This window comes from Balaenoptera borealis (assembly GCF_965194805.1).
Source record: "Balaenoptera borealis genome assembly, chromosome: 10".
NCBI classification, from domain to species: Eukaryota; Metazoa; Chordata; class Mammalia; order Artiodactyla; family Balaenopteridae; genus Balaenoptera; species Balaenoptera borealis.
The window spans coordinates 9,524,266-9,542,032 of NC_138874.1; the positions used below are offsets into that span (position 1 = coordinate 9,524,266).

A 17,767-nucleotide genomic window follows, 5' to 3' on the forward strand; every position below is an offset into this window, starting at 1 on the left:
CTCCAAGAAGCTAATTGATTTGTCCAAAGTCACACTACTTTTAAAAAAAGTAGGTGCTGGGATTTGAACTACAGTCTCTCTAATTCCAAATACAGTATTCTGGTCTATTTAGCCCACCCCAAATTTTCTCAGAATAATGTGGGGTTTGTCTGATTGCTTAATAGAAGTGATTTGTACAAAAGCAGCTTTTGCTGCAAATCCTGGTTGCATTGGAATGCAATATTATAGAAATCAGTGGTGGTATTTCTAGGCAAATCGCCTTCTAAATGATTAAGTTTGAGTTCTTCAAAGAGGAAAACAGGTTCAGGCAATAAGAGAAGATTCACAAGGCAAAGCTGGTCCCACAACCAGAGGGCAGTGGAGAAAAGAAGTGTCTCTAGAAATAGTGGACTCCAGATTAAAAGATTTGTCCAAAAGCAGAGAAAACTAAAAATTTATCCTTTGGTGCTTGTTTTGGGACATAGTAGGTCAATTCAGGGTTAAGTAGTAAACTAGGCAGTAAAGCCTAGTGATCAAAAGAGGCCTCCTGAATTAAGTGGCCTTGCAAAATTCACCTATATCCAAAAGTTCATTCAAAAACATTTTTATTAATTCAACATCTATCTCACAAGCAGCTTGATGACCACTGACAGGTAAGGAAAGCAAGGCCTGACTTTAACGAATAACTTACACAAGGTCACATGGGGAGTTGCGGCAGGATTAGAACTAGACTCCAGGAACATGCATGTCGGTGGTGAGGCCAGGACTCTGGACTGGCACACAGCCCAGTGCTACACAGATGGCTTTATTGAGCTGAGACAGAAAGGTACGTTCAGACCTTTTCAGCCCTGCCCCGCATCAGCTCACAGCAGCAGAAGCCCCACGCAACTCACACCTGCTAGATTTTACCAGACCTGAGATGAGTCTTCTCAGAAAACAGGTTCACTCAGGGACCCCGAATCCAACAAAAATCGGTGGCAGGTAGGGTTTCCATTGGGTAGTCAGACTCTGTGGACACGTTAATCTGGGTGCCTTTGGGCTAACACGCTGCAACTCCTTTTGGAGGCTGAGGGGAGAAAAACCAGCCAAGAGGACCACCATTCAGCCTGCACCTTCCCCTTGCTTTGCAGGTCCCTTGACTCCCTCCCTTTTTTGCCCCAGGTCATGGGCTCCCTGTGCTTACTACTCTCACAGCAAATCTCCTACTCTGCTGTGGAACCCTGAGACCCTGAGAAAAGATGCCAACTGCCCCCGTGCAACTACCCTGGAAAGGCCTGGCTGGGAAAGAAGGGGGAGGCCAGGGCCCCATGGAGGAAGAAGGGAGAGTGCTGGACTTTACAGCTTTCACCTAGGGCTACTGGAAGCTGGAGGAAGGTTTTTCTGGCCTTTTTGAATGATCGAATCACTGATTCTGCAGTCTCTCATCTTCTGAGACCGACGCTCTAGAAGGAGACAGCCTGGGCCATGGTTGCCAAGAGGCTGCTGGTGGCAGCAAGCTCCCTGGGGAGCTCCTCCGAGGCACCCACTGGGAGGTGCAGGTGAGCACAGGTGTTGGCCAGGGCACAAGGCCAGGTGCCTGGAACAGCCAGTGCAGCCGGGCTGGGGCCTATGGGGTGGGTGGGAATGGGCTGGGCCACTTGCAGTGATTTCTCTGCTAGAGAAGTTGATGAGGAATGATGACATTATATAAAATACATGTGGGTCAATATTAGAACATTTAAATGTATCCACCATGCCTCTTTGGCTGAAATTCTTCATCAGCTGCTATCCTCATTCACCTATGTTACCCAAAGTGATTTTTTTTTTACTGTGGTAAAATATATACAACATAAAAGTTACCCTTTTAACCATTTTTAAGTATACAATTCAGTGGCTTTAAGTACACAATTCAGTGGCTTTAAGTACATCCATAATGTTGTCTAACCATTATCACTATTCATTTCCAGAACTTTTCATCATCCCAAACAGAAGCCCCACACCCATTAAATGATAACTCCCCATTTCCCCCCCCTCTCCAACCCCTGGAAATCTCTATTATACTTTCTGTCTCTATGTAATTGCCTATTCTAGGTACCTCATGTAACAGGGGTCATAAAGTGTTTGTCTTTTTGTGTCCGACTTATTTTACTTAGCATAATGTTCTCAAAGTTCACCCACGTTGTAGCGTGTGTCAGAATTTCATTCCTTTTTAAGGCTGAAAAATATTCCATTGTATGTATATACTACATTCGGTTAATCCATTCATCTGTTGATGGCCCCAAGGAATTTTTAAACAACTAGATATTTCATTTCTAACATCTCCAAAATTTTAAAAATATGTAATAAACTTTCATGTATATGATCTCTTCTTTTAAATGTTTGAAGACATTAATTATACTTTCAAAATATCCCTGCCCTGTAGACTCTGCCACCTTCGTGTTCTCTCGAGTCAGTAAGTCCCTTTATTTTCTCTCTTCCATAGTGTCAGCTTGCCCCAGGTATCTGGTCATTTTTAATTTATTAATTTATTTATTTATTTTTGGCTGTGTTGGGTCTTCGTTTCTGTGCGAGGGTTTTCTCTAGTTGCGGCAAGTGGGGACCACTCTTCATCGCGGTGCGCGGGCCTCTCACTATCGCGGCCTCTCCCGTTGCAGAGCACAGGCTCCAGACGCGCAGGCTCAGTAATTGTGGCTCACGGGCCCAGCTGTTCCGCGGCATGTGGGATCTTCCCAGACCAGGGCTCGAACCCATGTCCCCTGCATTGGCAGGCAGATTCTCAACCACTGCACCACCAGGGAAGCCCATATCTGGTCATTTCAGATCACAGGCTCATCTTCCTAGATGAGACTCTCTGTAGAATATCTGTTGCCTTTATTTGTACATCTCTCGGGAGAGGGGGAGTGGGAATCCAGATGAGCATCACAGACTTATATCCTGCCAAATTCTAGTGGGAATAAGGGAGAAGCAGGGTGTATTACCCACACTCACACCTCCAACCTAGAGGCAGATCCCCTCCCCTCTTAATGCCCCAGGCCAGAAGAGGGACAGGGGAGGGCCCAGGGGACGGGGCTACCTTTGCTTCAGTCTCCCAGCTAATCAGCTTGGCTGTTGTCCCAGGTCCTCCTCCTGTGACGGTTTCTCCCACCTCCATTTCCACCTCTGTAAAATGGGTGTGAAAATAGAATTATTCTAGTAGATTAACATTAAATTTTTATCCTCTTTTCTTCAATATTTCCATTAGAGAGAATCTTTTCTGGCTATATCAAGGATGAATAATTAACTCTTTTAAAGAAACTACATTGCACCTATGCATGTGTGACTCTGTGTGTGTGATTTTAAGTAATGCCATGTAAAAAGGAACCGCAATTTTTAAATTATGTTTTAAATGTGACATTACTTGAAAAGGAGGCATTAGAATATTTCCATAGTGCTAGGGACTGACGGGTCATATTGTAACTTAAACTAACACTAATATGATGATCCATTCTTCTTAGGTAAAAATAATTCTCCTAAAGTGTGTAAAGAAGTTAACACCAGATACTTAACATAAATAAATAAATAAATATATATATATATATATATAGAGAGAGAGAGAGAGAGAGAGAGAGAGAGAGAGAGAACATTGGTCCAATATAATTATCAAATTTGTTCTTATCTGGTACAATCACTATAATTTTAAAATGGAACCAATATCTTTAATAGAGAACTCTTATGTGGATAAAGATTTAATCCTAAGCAAGAAAATGCAGGCAGAAAAGACAAATATGAAATTTCTAAACCTCATATACAGTCTAATGAAAAATAAAAGTAACTGATGATGGAGGAGAAGGCTACAAACTAACAGGTTTTTAATACTGTATTCCTATTTTAAGTTACCATAATTTGGGGATGAATATAATGTTGTAAGCCATTATAAAGTCCTGGCTGGGGGGGCTTCCCTGGTGGCGCAGTGGTTAAGAATCCGCCTGCCAGTGCAGGGGACACGGGTTCGAGCCCTGGTCCGGGAAGATCCCACATGCCGTGGAACAACTAAGCCCATGCGCCACAGCTACTGAGCCTGCGCTCTAGAGCCCGTGAGCCACAACTACTGAGCCTGCGAGCCACAACTACTGAAGCCTGTACACCTAGAGCCCGTGCTCCACAACAAGAGAAACCACCGCAATGAGAAGCCTGCGCACCGCCGCAAAGAGTAGCCCCTGCTCACCGCAACTAGAGAAAGCCCGCATGCAGCAACAAAGACCCAACACAGCCCCCCAGAATAAATAAATAATAAATAAATAAATAAATAAAATAAAAAGTCCTGGCTATTTCTAAACCTGCCCTCAAGAAAGCAGGGATTCCTCAGTTCCCAGGCTCTCTGGCCAGGCTCAGCTCAGTACAACCAACGCCAGGATCAGATTTCGCTCAAATTATAAAATGTAATCTTTCTCTTTCCTCTTCCCTATTTTCCCTGTTTCTTTTCAGGTGAAGGAAATGTTTGCTCCAAGGATCCTAAGTGTATTTGTCTGGTTCCTAAGATAGAGAGACACAGGACTTTTAAAAAAATGACCCAGAAATGACAAAATTTAAATCATTCTAAGGAGGCACATTCAACCCATCCTTTATTATACAACTATATAACCTGGTAAAAAGGATGGTTACTAGAACCAAAACTGAATGAATCACGAACAACAATCCATCCAGCAAACACTCTAACTTGTACCAAACTACAGTCTACTACCTTCCTAATAAGGCTTGAAGAGCCAGTGATTTCCTTAACTCCATATAATACACCAAGTAATACATTGCTATTTTGTATAATCTCTAACCGCACTGCTCATATCTACAGTTATACAATGTGTAGGGTTCAAAGTCAAACATAGAATACTGCTTAAGCAAGCAAGTAGAGAGCGTTAGTATACATCTCCCAAATTCCTCTCTCTTTGGCTGCCTTCCATATCAGGTAGAACATTACTGTACTCAGACCCTATATATGGGCAACTTTCTCAGTTGGCTTCTCCAAACAGATAATCACGAGGGCCAATCTTCATGGCCATTTGACTGACTCCTTTTTTTTTTTTTTTTTAATTTATTTTTGGCTGCGTTGGGTCTTCGTTGCAGTGCGCGGGCTTTCTCTAGTTGTGGCGAGCGGGGGCTACTCTTCATTGTGGTGCGCAGGCTTCTCATTGCAGTGGCTTCTCTTGTTGCAGAGCATGGGCTCTAGGCGCGCAGGCTTCAGTAGTGTCGCCTGGGCTCAGTAGTTGTGGCACGCAGGCTTAGTTGCTCCGCGGCATGTAGAATCTTCCCTGACCAGGGCTCGAACCCGTGTTCCCTGCATTGGCAGGCAGATTCTTAACCACTGCACCACCAGGGAAGTCCCCTGACTGACTGCTTTTGAATTAGCCTCTTGGCCTGGGGCTGAGCATTTAGTTAGGATCAACACAGACCCCTGTTCCTGCCTTCATGAGGGTTAAAGTTTGGTGTCATTTGGAAAGTTTTACCATTCTTACTTTTGCAATTCTCATAATCCAAAATATGGTTTTAGTTCTAAGCCCTTGTCTTGTAGTATGAAGTTGGAACCTCTGATGAAGCTTCATTGAAATTAAAGGAAAAGTGCCTGGAGATAGCAAGGAGTCAGCACCAACAAATCTTATTTGTTATTTCATTTTACTCTTGCAGCAGCCTTATCAGGCTTAAAGTAGGCAGGTATTATTGACCTCACTTTCCAGGTGAGCGTATATGAAGGGAGGTTATAGATGACTTGATCAGAGTCATAAAAGCTACCGGGGGGTAGAAAAAGGGACTGCAACTTTAGTTCCCTGCCAAGCAGGCTACCAGTGAGTGACATTGCTATTCTTTGCTCCTTTTGAGTAAAAACCTCCTTTGTACTTCCTCCAAAGCGTCCAGCTTTGCCTGAAAAAAAAAATTTTTTTTCGAGTGCATCACATCCCAATGAAAATTAAGCATTATCAGAATTAGTGTTCCTTAAGGCCCCTTTAGTCAGTTGTCTCATCAAATTCCCACTTTAAGACATCTTTTCCAGAGGCTTCACAAGTTCCTGAAACTCTGAACTTAGGGCTGTTTCCTAGAGCTGGTAGTAAAACTTCAAGAACAGAAAAGGGCATATAGATACCTAGAAGTTTACCTAGGTTTGAAAGATCATAATCTTCATAAAAAGATTCAGTCAGACCTACCTACCTGCCCCCATCCAATCTCTCTCTCTAGCCAGTAGATCTCTAGTGTCATCACTAACCTTAATATCTTTACAAATTTATTTCACAGATAAGGTAGTATATTAACATACATTTAACTAAAAATGTTAAATATACCTACATTCTTGCAAGCATATCAAACTGCTTTTATTTGTCTGCATTTTCTGTCCAGATCTTATCTATGTGCATACAAATGCCATATATAGTTTTTAATCATGGCCCATCTTTTTTTTTTTTTAATGGATATAAATAATAATACCCTAGCTGACTTAAAACACTCATTTGATTCACTTAAAAGCTTTCGGATTGTTCTAAAAGAAGGAAAATCAAAGACCATCGCTCTATACTTGAACCCTCAACTGAAGAATAAAGTCTTTTTAAGATATTCTTTCCTTCATGGATTAGAGGGAATAGAAGAGAGAGGTGCATCAGTTTTTGCATTTAGCCATGGGAAGTACTTTAAGGTGAGATTACACGTGGAAGTAGAACAAGAAAAAAAAAAAAATCCTTGGGGAAGAAAGGGAATAAATGACTCATTAAAAATTATTCTAAAAATTTTTTTTTAAAAAGGAAAGATCAATTTAAGTGCTCTCTTACAACACAGATAATCTTATAAAAATGACAAATATAGTAGAGCATAATATTATTTTCATCAGAATATATACTTTTGAACATTTGTTGTCTTGTAATAAATTACCTATGTAGCTCCATGATGAAAATAGCCATTTAACAGAAAAAAAAAAGTCATGTTTGACACGAAAGGATACCAGAACACAGGGTGCTGATGACTTTTTCACAATCTATTTTTATCCCCTGAGGTTTCTCTCTCCTTTTAGTTGACCATTCTCTCCATTAAGAAACTTAGATAAGATGTACATTCAAGAAGTAAATACGGTTAGCTCAGTGCTGCCAAAGCATATGTCTTGAATCTTCAGAGTCTAAAACCTTCCCCATAAAATGCCTAACGTAATGGTGAGTAAAGAGGAAAGGCTCGCTGAGTTGTGGATTCTATGCTCGTTCATTATATGTAACTCACTCCCACACTCTAGTCTCAAGTGCGCTAGATTTTAGATTCGTTCCTCCAAAAGACTGCATATGACTAACCTCTGAGGTTCTTCACAGCCCTTCAGGCCACTCCAAACACACCTGGTAAAATCAAGAATTGGAAGATTGACTGGGACCTTGCTACTCAAAGTGGAGTTCAGGGACCGCCAGCATCGGTAGCCCCTGAGAGCCTGTTAGAAATGCAACATCTTAGGCTCACTGCTGACCTCCTGAGTCTGAACCTGCATTTTAACAAGATGCCTGGTGACTGATATGCTCATGAGAGTTTGAGAAACATGTGGCTAAAACACATCCCAATGTTTTAGGATTTGCAGATCTGGAACCCGCTTCCACGCTCTGGCTGGAACTATGTAAGTAGTTCCTAGTCCTTATGGAAGGATTCTTCCTTGAGTTTCCCTATTGAATGGAGACAAAGGAGTGAGGGATTTCTTGAGACCTGGTACAATCTCATATTGGTCTGTATTTATAGCAAATTTAGGGGGCTAATGTTTACCTGACTTGACAACAAAGACCAAAATAATAACTGCTATTATAATAATAATTCAGAATTTCTAGGTAACAGTGTTATTAGTCCAACAGTCTGGAGATGACTATTCACCATTCCAAATTTGTCCCTAATTTGTATATTTGCCTGGTGGTTTGTTTTAAGTTTTTGTTGAGCAAGTGACATGGATGGTTTATTTTCAGGAGTAGAAGTCTGAACACTTCTGCCCACTGCGTCTTGGTGTGGGAGTTGCCAAGGAAAACAAAATACAGTCAAAGCACCGGATGGAACAACGCTTTACTCACATGAAGGAGACAGAGCAAGATGGGCTTCAGTAGAGGGCGTCGGTCTCCCATGGCCAGTGGTTGCCCCCTGGCAGCATATGCAGGGCAGTTGGCTCTCATGCCCCGCTCCTGAGCTGTGTACCAGAAGGACCCCATCCCCTTCCCATACGGGACAGTAGAGCAGTGGGGTTGGCCAAGTGCCGTATGACACACATGCTGAAGCAGAACAAAGGAGTACATATTGAGTCTGAAACAGAGAAAGATGTTCCCACACAGGGTGACAAAGGCAGCACAGGCTGTAAGGACTCTACCTCTTTGGAAGGCAGTGTTCCAGGCTTACTGGGGCCGAGCGGGGGTTGAGAAACTGCACACAAGAGACCCCTTTCCCAACAGTTTTAATTTTAGTATCCCTCCACCTTAGATTAAGTTTGTATAAAGCTATTTCATGTAACAGTAACCTAAATGGAGAAGGTTCACAAACTGAGATCAATCCCATTTTCCGTCATTACATTGGCCTGGGGATACTATTCCTGTTTCTCTTGAATGCTGACCCAAGAACCACAGCCTTTGAAGATACTTTTTAGGAGATCAGAAAGTGCCATTAATAACTGCCTGAGTACCTACTGTGAGCCTTATGGTGGCACTCACAAGTGAATTACATCGTACACATCATTCCTAGATCAACTGTTAGGTTTTGTTTCTGATCTTTGTTCCACTGAGTGGCTGAGCTAGAAGAGTACATGCTGTTCCTTGGCATCATGAAATATTTTTATAGAATTTCCAGTGAACAGGATCCCAGGGCTCCTGGGCTGTTGCTAATGAACTGGACCCATGATGGCCTAACCATGTAACCACGGTGGTACTGAATGGCTACACCCTTAGTACACGTGGTCAGGAAAAATAAAAACAAACTGACAATTTGTGATGCTTACATTTAGATGTAACAAATCTTGTCAGATTGCTCTTCCTTTTCACACTCTATAGGGACTCTGAGGATAATGTGTTTTGTGATGTACCGCAACTTTGTTGATGGTATCCTTCATTGAACAGAAATCATTAATTTTGTTGTAATAAAATGTATCAGTTAAGTTTGTTTTGAAGTTGTGTTTAATAATTCCTTTTCCAAGGATGTTCCAAAGACGTTCTCCTGTATCATTTTCTATTCACTTTATAGTTTTGCCTTTCAAATTTAGATATTTAATCCATCCAGAGCCCTTTTGTATGGTGTCATGTAGAAATAATTTAATTTTCTTCATATAGTAAATTGTTTTTTTTCTAACAGCCTGTAGTAAGTAATCTGTCCTTTCTCCATTGATTTGTGGTACTATTTTTATGGTATACTTGGTTCCCATCTACACACAAATCTATCTCAAAGCTCTCTCTTCTGCTCCATGGGGCTATTTATCTATTCTTTAGCCACTATCACCATTTTAAAGTTTATTTAAATGACTTTAGATAAAGGTATGAGGTATGTCTTGATATCTGAAAATTTACTGAATAAAGGATGTTCCTTTCCTATTATTAATTTGCTCAGAGTTTTTTCCCCTTAATTATAGTTACTGAGTTTCATATTTTCCTGCATCCTTTGATGATTATATAGATTTTCCTCTTCTGATCTGTTGAATTGTATTAATTGATTGTTTACTGTTATTCCACTCATATTCCTGGTATATAGTCAACTTTGTCATCTTCTTTGTATGCTGCTGGATTCAGTTTGTTAATATTTTGTTTGATGTTTTTGACATCTTATTCATGAGTAACACTGCCTGTCATTTTCCTTTCCTAAGCTGTCTTTATCTGGTTTCACTTTTAAGCTTATACTAGTCGAACAGAATGAATTGGAGACTATTTCCAGAGGAGGTTTTATAAGTTTGAAATGATATATTCCTTTCAAATTCGGTAGAATTTGCTTTTAAATTGGCCCAATGTAGACATTTTTCTTTTTTTGTGGCAGCCCCACGTGGCTTGTGGGATCTTAGTTCCCACACCAGGGATTGAACCTGGGCCCTGGGCAGTGAAAGCACGGAGTCCTAACCACTGGACCACCAGGGAATTCCGACATTTTTCTTTCTTAAATATATATTTATATATTTATATATATTTATTTATATATTTCATATATAAATATATTTATATATTTCATATATATATGTGTGTATGTTTACTGAACTATAACATACATCCCCAAAAGTGCAAATGACATAAAAGTATACCTTGATTTTCACAAAGTAATTTTACTATGTAATCACTACATTGATCAAAAAATAGAGTACTGGACTTCCCTGGTGGCACAGTGGTTAAGAATCCACCTGCCAGTGCAGGGGACAGGGGTTCAATCCCTGGTCCGGGAAGATCCCACATGTCACGGAGCAACTAAGCCGGTGTGCCACAACTACTGAGCCTGCGCTCTAGAGCCCGCGCGCCACAACTACTGAAGTCCATGCTTTGCAACAAGAGAAGCCACTGCAATGAGAAGCCCACGCACTGCAACGAAGAGTAGCCCCTGCTCACCACTACTAGAGAAAGCCTGCGCATGGCAACGAAGACCCAACGCAGCCAAAAATATTCACTAATTAATTTTTTAAAAAAGCTTAAAAAAAAAAAAAGAAATAGAGTACTGATCACCCATTTCCAATTTACTTGCTATTACTATCTTTTAAAACTCCTGATTAGACATTAATGGTATTGGTTTTTTTAATGTACAGAATGTATTTATATTAATTTGTATTTAATGTACAGAATGTATTTATATTAATTTGTATTGATTTCTTTACTCATCAACCATTTTTTTTTAACTTTTATGGAGTATAGTTGATTTACAATATTGTGTTAGTTTCAGGTGTACAGCTAAGTGAATCAGTTATATATATACATATATCCACTTTTTTTTTTTTTTAAGATTCTTTTCCCTTATAGGCCATTACAGAGTATTGAGTAGAGTTCCCTGTGCTATACAGCAGGTTCTTATTAGTTATCTATTTTATATATAGTAGTGCATCTATGTCAATTCCACTCTCCCAATTTATCCCTCCCCCCCCTTTTCCCCTGGTAACCATAAGTTTGTTTTCTACATCCGTGACTCTACTTCTGTTTTGTAAATAAGTTCACTTTTACCCATTTTTTAATCGCTTATCCACATATAAGTGATATCATATGATATTTGTCTTTCTGTGTCTGACTTACCCACTCAGTATGACAATCTCCAGGTCCATCCATGTTGCTGCAAATGGCATGATTTTGTTCTTTTTTTATGGCTGAGTAATATTCCATTGTCTATTTGTACCACATCTTCCTTATTAATTCCTCTGTTGATGGACATTTAGGTTGCTTCCATGTCTTGGCTCTTGTAAATAGTGCTGCAATGAACATTGGGGTGCATGTATCTTTTTTAATTGTGGTTTTCTCCAGGTATATGCCCGGGAGTGGGATTGCTGGGTCATATGGTAGTTCTATTTTTAGGTTTCTAAGGAACCTCCATACTGTTCACCATAGTGGTGGCACAAATTTACATTCCCACCAACAGTGTAGGAGGGTTCCTCATAAACCAGTTTTATATTTCAGACTTTCATTTTTGGAAGTCTTCTTCTTTTTTTTGAAAGTATATGGTCTATGGATTTTTTTGTTGTTGTTGTTTTAGTATCTGTTACAGATAATCTCTCTGGCTTTAGTTAATATGAAAATGTTTTATTTTGCCCTCATTTTTGAAAGATAAGTTTGATGGTACATAATTCTTAGTTGGCACTTATTTTTCTCTCAGACTTTGAAGTTGTTTATTGTCATCCCTCTTAACATTGTTGCTTTGAGAAGTCTGCAGTATATTTAATTGTCTTTCCTTCAGAAGTGATCTGCCTTTTCTTCATGGTTGCTTTAGAGATTTTTTCTTTGACTTTCTATTCTGCAATTTCCCTACATGTGGATTTCTTTTTATTCATCCTGCTTGAGATTCACTGTGGTTCTTAAATTTGTAAATAAATGACTTTTATCATTTCTAGAAAATTGTTTCCCATTACCTACTTGAATACTGCCTTTCTCTCATTTTCTCTTTTCTTTCCTCTAGGGATTTTGATTCAGTGTCTGTTGTACCTCCTCATTCTAGATTTCATGTCTCTTATTTCTTTGTCATCTTTGGGTTTCTCCATCTTCTAGTTTCTACGCTGAAATCTGGGTAATTTTTTCAGAAATATTTTCCAGTTAACTAATTCTCTCACCTGTGTCTAGTTAACTTCTTAATCTATCTTGAAATGTAGATTGAAATATCCATGATTATATTTTTCATTTTTCAATGTTGTTTCTTATTCTTTTTTTACATCTACTTTAATACTCCCTTACTATTTCTTCACTTTTAAAATTTGGCCTTCTTTCAATGTGATCATACTTTTAACCATGTCTTACACAGTTATTTTAAACTCAGAATCTGATAATTCCCATACAGGCATACCTCATTTTATTGTACTTTGCAGATATTGCTTTTTTTACAAATTGAAGGTTTGTGGCAACCCTGCATCCAGCAAGTCTATCAGTGTCATTTTTTCCAACAGCATTTGCTCACTTTGTGTTTCTGTGTCACATTTTGGTGAATTTTGCAATACTTCAAACTTTTTCACTATTATTCTGTTTGTTATGGTGATCTGTGATCTTTTTTTTTTTTAATTAATTTATTTTTGGCTGCATCGGGTCTTTGTTGCTGCGTGCGGGCTTTCTCTAGTTGCAGTGAGCAGGGGCTACTCTTCGTCACAATGCACGGGCTTCTTATTGTGGTGGCTTCTCTTGTTGCAGAGCATGGGCTCTAGGCGTGCAGGCTTCAGTAGTTGTGGCTTGAGGGCTCAGTAGCTGTGGCTTGTGGGCTCTAGAGCGCAGACTCAGTAGTTGTGGCGCACGGGCTTAGTTGCTCTGCGGCATGCGGGATCCTCCAGGACCAGGGCTCGAACCCGTGTCCCCTGCATTGGCAGGCGGATTCTTAACCACCACGCCACCAGGGAAGTCCCTGATCAGTGATCTTTGATGCTACTGTTATGACTTGATGAAACCTCAGATGATGGTTAGCATTTTTTTAGCAATAAAGTACTATTTAATTAAGGTATATACATTGCTGTTTTTAGATATAATGCTATTGCACACTTAATGGGCTACAGTATAGTGTAAACATAACTTTTATATGCACTGGGAAACCAAAAAATTTGTGTGACTTGCTTTATTGCGATATTCACTTTATTGTGGTGGTCTGGAACCGAACTCACAATATCTGGGGTATGCCTGGAGTTGGAATCCTCAGAGGCCTAAATCTGTTATTTACTGTTTCTGCTGACTTTTACTGAACAGGTGATTCCTGTATGCTTGGTGATTTTTTTCAAAAAATCTTTATGCCAACGGCCACAGGTTTAGCCTAATAATCATAGTAATGTTATTTACAGTTGCCCTAAGGAAAGCACATGTTTTCCTTTGTTTTCTGCTCATCAATCAGCTTTCAACTCACTAGGCCTTTTAATATCTTTATTTTCCTTGGTTCCTAGTCTATTAGTTGAAATAACTTCTTCACAGTATAAAACATAGAACTGTTTCCTCTTCCTCACAGGATAAGACCTTGTTTTGTTTTGATTATATCAGAGCTCTCCAACCTTGGATTAAGAGAGGCTACTTTCCCTTTCCTCTGGAGAAGAGAATTGGACTCACAGGGCGATGAAGCCCTGAGGAAATGTTAATCAAGGCCCTGAAAGTAGCTGTTCGGAATAGGGTACCCTGATAGAAAAATCTCAAAGCAAAATTGATATCAATCAGGGTTCTTGGCCTCCTTAATCAATAGAAATTAGTAAGAGGCCAGACAAGAAATTCAGGCAAGGCTTTACTGGGGCCCCTGCTGCAGCAAGGGGGGAGTAAAAACAAGTAACAGGTTCCCTTGCTCACTCCCCAAGGGGAGTGAGCCTAATATGTTCCTTATATGGGGTGAGGGTAGAGGTGTGTCCAGGGGTTGGGCCTGAGGGGTGGCTTAGGTAGTTTGCCCACCCCTTTGGTGGTGCTGTGTGCAGGGGGCGTGCACTGTTCCCTGCTTTTGCTCCCAGCTCCTCAGAAGTGGCAGTTGGGTTTCCGGTCCTTTCGTATCTTCTTGTCAATAATTTGCCCCACTTTACAGGCAAGCAGTTATTTTTAGTCCCTTATAGTTTCTTTGTATTTTGTTGCTTGAGGAGATGTTTGTCCAGGTGCAAGCACTGCAGCAAAGTGTCCCAGGTCCCAGCCTGTCTCAAAATCTCACAGTGGAGCAAGGCAAAAGTACCTCCACTGATGATAACCTAATTTCTGCTAAGCCTCTTTATAAGCCAAAAAGAAGCAGGTTTAAGAGAAAGATGGAGTGGTGAGACTACAGCAACATTTACAGTGCTCATTTCTGGTAGGAGCTGCTGTCTTCCATCAAGTAAAACAACACTAGGTTGTTTTTGTTACTGTATTTTATTTATTTATTTTTTGCCACGCCACAGGGCTTGCAGGATCTTAGTTCCCTGACCAGTGATCAAATCTGGGCCACGCGGGCCACAGCAGTGAAAGCGCTGAGTCCTAACCACTGGACCGCCAGGGAATTCCCATGTTACTGTTTCTGTTGATGAGCCAAACGTGAGAGGGAAATTAAGGCAAGGGTAATCGCTAATGATATTTGATCTTTTGTTTCAGATGTCTGTTTATTGTGATAAGCATGCATACAAGAATGAAAAGGAAAATCCTATCCCAGACTGCAAACACAGCTTGAAAGAATTTAGAGAGATTGACACCCTAGCCATCTCTGGAGAGACTGACTTGATGGACACAAGAGACTGGTAGTTGACAAGTCTATTTAGGATCATTGAAATATACCAGGGCTTATGTAATACAGATCCTCTTTAGCTATTTATTCATTCTGTTGCAGTGGTCCCAGTAATGTCAAATCCTCCTGGGTATTGTCAGTTGCTACCACTACAACACGTTTTGGTTCTATAACAAGGTCAGAGAAACAAAAATATCTGTGCCCTTTAAGGCTTTTATTGAGGAACTATGCCGTCCTCTCGCTTATAACTCTTTTTTCCCCCTCCATGTCAGCGGTATCCAATGAGTTTTGTTGAGTCCTTATTGTTAACAGTAACAGCTGACATTAACAGAGTCCTTATCCCAGGCTTGATACGATGAATGGGGATTCAGCAGTGAACAAGCCAAGCACACTCCTTGACTCAAAGTGCTCAAAGTAAAAATGGTTGCCCCAATCTTACCATAAAATACTTACTACCTTTGAGAAATCAGACTGAACCTTAACTGGGGGGTAAGAGAAAAGTTAGTATGGTAAATATAACACTTTATCATGAATTTCCAAGACACCTAAGTATAGTAGATATCTGCTAGGTTGCCTCAATCAATCTGCACCCACTCCTAGGTATTCTTGCAATGGCCCACTTTCATCTATACAGTTCAAATAGCATACATGCTTATACAAATCTGGTGCTTCTGTCGGGGGGTACCCGGCTCAAGCAGTTTCTGAGAATTCGGAATTGGGACCAAGAGATTATATTCTCGTTCTAGAAAAGAAGAGAAGTAAATCTTAGAGAAAATGGCTGCCATGTTCTGCTTATGTGGACAGATTAGCAGAGAAAGCTGCTATGCAGTGAAAAGGAAAAGTTGACACCCAGAAACGGCAGAGATGAGATACGCTGAGATTGCTGAGGAATTTGAGCCCCTAATTCCAGTTTATTCCTACAGCTGTAATAGGGAAGAACAAATATGACTCCATATTAGACCTGTTTCTTTTACTTTAACCTGTGCATTCTATTGCTTTTGCTTTGAGTTGAGAATGTTGCCTATAGCCTGAAATATACAGAATAGCCCATTCTCAAGGCTCTGACCTTTAAGGGTGTAACACATTTCCATTCATATAGAGATAAAAAGTTGCAGAACAGAGAGTAACATTTATCCTGTTGGAGGTTTACATGAACATCCTGACCTAACCTGCATGGACAGTTGCAAGAACAAAGGATTCCAACACCAAGAAGTTTGCAGCAACCAACCATGCCCCTCCCTCATCTTTGCCTTTAAAAATGCTTTGCTGAAACCCTTTGGGGAGTTCGGAGTTTTGGAGGCATGAGCCACCTGTTCTCCTTGCATGGCCCTGCAATAAACATTTCTCTGCTTCAAACTCTGTCATTTCGGTATCGTTTGGCCTCAACTGTGCATCAAACGCATGAACTTGTGTTCGGTAACACAGCCTGGCTTCTTTCTTGCTCCTGTGGCCCCCGAGTCACTCCTGCATCCTTATAGCACATTGCTCCTTTCTGCTTAAACTAGTCCGGGCGGATTTCTATTAATTTTTCACTAAGTTGTAAATTTGCAATAGATCAGTACAGCTATAGGGAATGTTTTTCTGTTTGCTAAAGGCTGAAAAGAAAGATGAAAACTAGAAACATTTGCTTTTTGATCAGCTCTGGGCTTTCTAAGAGCCATCAGCAGGGTAAGTAGTTTTGGCAAAACTTACTGTGCTTCATGGGTCAATTTGACCTTTGCAACTGTTCCTTTTCTGCCTCAATCCATTTGTATGCCCACCAGATGAGTCCCAATTCTGAGAGAACCTGAAGAAGTATAGTAGGGAGTCTCTAATCATTTATTGGTTAACAAACAATACACTTTGGGTTAATTATACTTATGCTGTGATTTTACCTTTTACTTCTTGAATCTGAACCAGCAATAGTATAGAATACTTTTCCCTCAGTACTTTCCTGGTACCTGGAGCACCAGAAAAATCATTCATGGGTTACTTTCACCATTTGTCTCTGATACATTGTTTTAATTTTGCTAACCAGAAACTATGGTCTTATCCTCAGCCAGGGCAATTGTATTATCCTTACTGCTCACAAGGTTACTTTTGTAACTGAGGACTGTACAATGTTTATTCAGCATGGATTAGAAAGTACTTGACATAAAGTCTACAGTGTTATTCATTCATTCAACAAATATTTATTGAGTGACTACTAGGGGTGCAGAGGACGAATCAAATAAATATTCCCACCGGCATGGAGCTTACACTCCAGCTGAAAAGGAAAGAAATAAGCAAGATAAGTAAACTAGTATTTTCAAATAGTGCTAAGGAGAAAATAAAACAGAGGAAAGAGAGGAAGTACCAGGGAAAGGGGGATTACAATTCTAGATATGGAAAGCTCACCAAGAAGTTGAATTTTGAGTGCAGATCTGGAGAAGGTGAAGGAGTGAGTTACATAGATATTTGGAGGAGAGTATGCCAGGCAGAGACCAACAGTTGCAAAGGCCTTTGGTGGAAGCTTGCTCACTATGTCTGAAGAACAGCAAGGAGGCAAATATGGCTGAAGATGAATGAGCCAAGGAGAAAGTAAGTGGAGATGAGGTTAAAGAAATAATGCAGGCAGATTACATAGGGCCTCATAGGTCACTGTGAAAACTTGGGCTTTTATGAGAAGTGAAAAGGGAGTCATTGAAGGCTGAGGAATGACATGATTGGTGTATGCTTTAACACGAGTGCTACAGTTGTTTTGTTGAGGAAAAAATTAAAGCAGGGCAAGGAAAGAAGTAAGAACAATTAGGAGGCTGTTACAGTAATCCACATGAGAAATGATAGTGACTTGAACTTGGGTGGTGTAGTGGAAATGGTGACAAGTGATCAGATTCTGGATGTATTTTGAAGAGAGAGCCAGCAGGATTTGCTATTGGATCAGATTGGAGTGAGAGAGAAAAAGACAATAAAACGCCAAGGATTTTGGCCTGAATAACGGGAAGAAGGGAGTTGCCATTTACTGAGATGGGGACGA

At 40.3% G+C, this 17,767-nt stretch overlaps 1 long non-coding RNA gene across 2 annotated transcripts in view; it reads left to right on the forward strand.

The window, feature by feature from the left end:
• Positions 1-10,128, forward strand: part of LOC309635902 — a 35,569-nt gene extending 25,441 nt beyond the window's left edge. The window contains exons 3-4 of one of the 2 annotated variants that reach the window (XR_014249092.1): positions 7,272-7,564; positions 7,902-10,128. This is a non-coding gene — a long non-coding RNA (uncharacterized lncRNA). The remainder of the gene's footprint in view (positions 1-7,271; positions 7,565-7,901) is intronic. The other variant, XR_014249093.1, reaches the window with a different exon arrangement.
• The last annotated feature ends 7,639 nt before the right edge of the window (positions 10,129-17,767 follow it).